Here is a 4,933-nt window from a genome sequence, read left to right as displayed (position 1 = left end):
CTCCTATGGGAATACAAGGTCTGCATGATCAGAAGTACATGCACATGAAAGGGGTGCCTGTCGTAGTAGTGCATCATACAATCCCTATGATGGATGCAGTATGGCAATGCCCCTACCCTAGGAATCCTAAATATGCACTCATAGTGAGGGCATAGTGAGGGAAGAAATCTAGAAACTCATAGATGCAGGATTCATCTATGAGATCGAGCATACGGACTAGGTATCACCCATTGTGATAGTCCTAAAGAAAAATGGAAAAATTAGAGTGCATAGATTTTAAAAAGGTTAATGCTACCACGAGACCACTACCCCTTTCTATTCATAGAACATGTTCTAGAAAGGATAGCCAAAAAGGAAGCATATAGCTTCCTAGATGGATTTTTAGGTTACAACCAAGGGTCGATTGCCCCATAAGATATCAACATAAGACTACCTTTGCACTCAAATGGGGTGTATATGTAGCTAGGGTGATGATATTTCGGATTAACCAATGCCCCTACTACCTTCCAATAGATGATGATTATGGTATTCAAGGAATACTTGAGGGACTTTATGGAAGTCTTATTGGATTACATATGCGTAAACTCGAAATGGTATGACCTACTGAAGTATCTCAGGCTCGTCCTTGAGAAGTGCCTCTTACACCACATATCCCTCAACCCCCTTAAGTGCCAATTTTGGGTCAAACATGGTGTCATCCTAGACCACATAGTGTCTCGGAATGGAATCTCTATACGAACCACAATAAAATCAAACTCATCTTGGAGTTACCATCCTCGACGCGAAGGGAATGCAATGATTTACTGTCCACACGGGCTATTACCAAAGATTCATCTTACCACAAGGGCTATTACCACATGGTCTTGTTCTACGCAAACATAGCCTGCCCATTATGCAAACTGCTAGTATCCTTTGAGTGGACAGAAGAATGCCAAACATCTTTTGAAACCCTTAAACTAACTCTAACCCCCACAGAAGTGTTGAGGTCACCCGACTTGAATTTAATATTCCATGTCCATATTGATGCCTCTAACTTTGCCATCAGATGTGTGTTAGCCCAACCCGAGGAGCATAATTTAGATTACCCGGTATACTTTGCGAGCCACCAGTTAAATGAGTTGTTAGCTAACAAGTTTGTCTTCTTCATGGAACATCAAGAATTGCTATACTTGGTCAACAAACCCTGCATGATAGGATGCATCATGAGGTGAATGCTTAGGGGGGTAACTCGTCATATGTAACCCCATCACGTGAGTTCAACAAAAGGATATTTTTAATTTCTAAAGATTACAAAACTTAATTTACATAAGGGAGTATTTAAAACAATTTTGGAAAAAAGTTACAGATTTGTATAGAAAAAGGGTACATTTTATTAGTGAAGAATTTACAGATAAGGGATTTTAGAAATAGACCTTGAACGCACGTGATATAGAGGGTTTATACATAGTGACCCCCCCCCAGGGTGACTGCTGATCCTACTATAATTTGACTTCACAATTGTTGTGCGTAAGGGAAAAACCCACGTTCTAGCCGACCACCTATCGAGAATCCCAAACAGTGAGGCTCCAACGGCAGTAGAAGATGATCTCCCCAATGCTTCTGTCTTCTTCCTCGACATCATTCCCGAATGGGCTACCGAAATCGGCCACTACTTGGCCAATGGACTACCCCTAGGCCAAGCCCTTAAGAAGGATAGAGCAGTACCATATCAGCTGATAGCAAACGAACTATACCGCATGGGTAAGGAAGGCATACTGCGAAGATGCTTGTGCGAACACGAATACATCAAGGTGCTTGAAGAAGCCCACTCAGGAATTGCAGGAGGTCATTTTTCCATTGATGTTATAGCATGTACAGTGCTACAAGCTGGTCTCTAGTGGCCAACGCTCTTTGGAGACGCATTTGAATTCATCAAACTATGTGACCCTTGCCAGCATATCCAAAATCCCACACAAGGCAGACATGATGCCCCTGACCGAAATCCTGACTGACCAACCCTTAGAAAAATGGGGCATGAATTTCATTTGTCCCATAAGCCAAGTAGCTAAGGGGACCGGGGCCCAATACATCATCCTATCCACCCACTACTTCACCAAGTGGGTAGAAGGAAGAGCCACAGTGAAGGCTAATGATCCATTGCCAAATTCTTATATGAACAAGTCATTACGCAATGTGGATGTCCTTTGGAGTTAGTTAGCGACCGAGGAACTAAATTACTCAATGAAACCATAGAAATCCTAATGAGTGAGTTTATGATCATTCATAGTAAGTCAATTCCATACTACCCTACAACAAATGGCTTTGGCTGAGAGCTCCAACAAAACATGCTGTAAGATCATCACATGTACGGTAGAAGTCAATTGTACCGACTGGTAATTCCATAGCATAGAGAAAAGACACTTATTTTAAGAGGTGTCAATCTACAAATTTATTATTGGGGATTTTAATTAGTTTTGAAAACTTGGAGTTATGCTTGTATGGCAATGCTTTTTGGATTTGGTTTCTACAAATTGTAAGTTCAACTTTGGATAGTGCATGTTTTTTCAAAAAAAAACTTGGGTCTCACGAGTGGATCTCATAGAAGTAGAAATGGAGGTTGAGGACGAAGTCTCACGAGTGGATCTCGTAGAACTGAGAGACTGCCGGCCGACACGATGGCATCATGCACTGCGGCCCATACATTGTCAAAGTAGAATTGTGATGTTAAAGGATGACTACATGAAATCATGATTGTGCAATTAAAAGCTAATCTAGGGTGATCCGAGTTGAGAAGGGTGGTTCAAGTGCTATCCATGAGACCATCAAGAGAGAAGAAAGTAAAGTCTCCTATGGAGCCAGGAACTATCTGTAAGAAAACAATACAACATCTGTGCTCAACAGATAACAGGATCTCGTATGCAAGAGAGAAAAGCAGATAGTATGGAGAATCAAAAATTTGATTACTATAAAACTGATACAATAGATGGCGCTACCTCCCAGCTGTGCGCTCCTATGAGAGAAGCTTCGATGGCATGCTAGAAACAGTAGAGGACAGAGGCTGGATGCTAAGGAATCAGGGTTGTTGTAGCCAGTGATGATAATGGGCTTCATGGGCTTGCTCTTATATAGCCACCAGTCATAGTCGGTTAGGCTCAATTGGGAGACCGACCCAGTTCGCCCAAATTGACCGACTAGAGTTCGGTCTCAAAATAGGCCACTGGCCACACGATAGAATCGTGGCGCAAAATAGAGAAACTGACCTATGGTCGCCATTCATCCCACAGCCATCTGAGATCATCTGGGGCTCCAAACGGGCCCCACAGCCCAAGAGTGGGCTGTTCCGGGAAATGCTCCATCTACCCTCAGTGTGGTCAGTCATGGGATGCCTTCCCACACTTGCATGTAGCCTAGTTGGTAGTGTGCCAACTCTATCTGAAGTTGTCCAACCATCAGGCCACACATGGCCCCCATCTGGTATCCAAACGAGGACCTACCGGATAATTGAGCTACTCAAATGCCTTCTCCACATATGGGGGGCTTACAAGTAGAGTTAGTTGGTTCCCATGTAGTTACACGAGAGTGGAGCATTGATATCTAACACCCCCCCTCAATGTCCACCTGCAAGTGTACTTACTTTTTCGGCCCAATGCCAAGTCGATGAAGATCCCTCTCTAGAAAGTCTCTTCCAAGAGCCTTCGTGAAGATGTTCGCAACATTCTCTGTAGTCAGACAGTACACCAAGTTGGCCTCTCCATCCATGATGAGCTCGTGTACAAAGTGATATTGAATCTCAATGTGTTTTGTGCAAGCAAGGAACACAGGGTTCTTTGCAATCGCCATGCAACTCTGATTGTCACATGATAACTGCATAGGCTTGTTTTGCACTGCACCCATGTCCCCTAAAATCTTCCTCAACCACAATGCCTCACAAGAAGCAAAACATGCTAATTTGTACTCAACCTCGGTAGAAGAAAGAGCAACTGTGGGTTGCTTCTTGTTGACCCATGACACAGCTCCAGATCCAAGTGAGAAATAGTAACTCGTCACTGATCTCCTGCTGTCCATGTCTCTTGCCCAATCTGAGTCACAAAATCCGGTCAAGATGTTGCCCTTGGTATAGGTGACGCCATAATCAAGTGATGTATTTCAGCACCCGCATCTCCCGGGGCTTATTGGAAAACTTGCTTAGTACACCAGTCGCAAAGCTAATGTCCGACCGCATGTTGCGCAAGTAAATCAAGCTGCCCACAAGCCTTCTGTACTTCGCTTCCTCCACCAGTGGTGATGAATCCTTCTTTAAGAGCTTCACGTCAACCTCCATAGGGGTGCCAACTGTCTTGCACTCAACCATGCCAAATGCCTTCAATATCTCTCCAGCATACTTTAGCTATGAGATGATCTGCTTTGGACTCTCCATATTCTAGGTAGTCATGCATGGTCCACATTGGCAAAAACTGGATTTGATTGCTGAATCAAATGCCTTCTATCTGACAATGGAGGAGAATATGTCTCAAAAGCATTTATTAGGAAATCCAAACAATGGGAAATACGGTAGAAAATTTTCATTGCCAAAGACACAACAATAAAATGAAGTAGCAGAAGGGATAACTACACCATTGTTGATTGTGGGAAGAGGATGGTGCAAAGTAAGGACCCACCTTGACATGTTTTGGGTAGAAACACTTTGCACAATGGTCTATTTGTTGAATTAATCTCCGACTAATCCCTTACAGATATGACACCAGAGCAAACATGGAGTGGGGACATAAGCCAAATGTCTAGCATCTCAAAGTTTCAACTACCTATGCTCATGTAGATAAGCTTGTGCTGAACAATCTGAAGGACCGGGGCGATCTGTTGCTCTGCTGTAATGTCTAGGAGGTCTGGAAATATCAAAGACCTGCACTCCTCTCCATAATATCTGTAACTCCTCTATCAAAGGTGCCATGTACAC

Source organism: Dipteris shenzhenensis, chromosome 29 (genome assembly GCF_047967505.1).
Source record: "Dipteris shenzhenensis isolate YYH24624 ecotype China chromosome 29, Dip_SZ_1.0, whole genome shotgun sequence".
Lineage (NCBI taxonomy): Eukaryota > Viridiplantae > Streptophyta > Polypodiopsida > Gleicheniales > Dipteridaceae > Dipteris > Dipteris shenzhenensis.
This window is presented reverse-complemented; position numbering follows the sequence as displayed.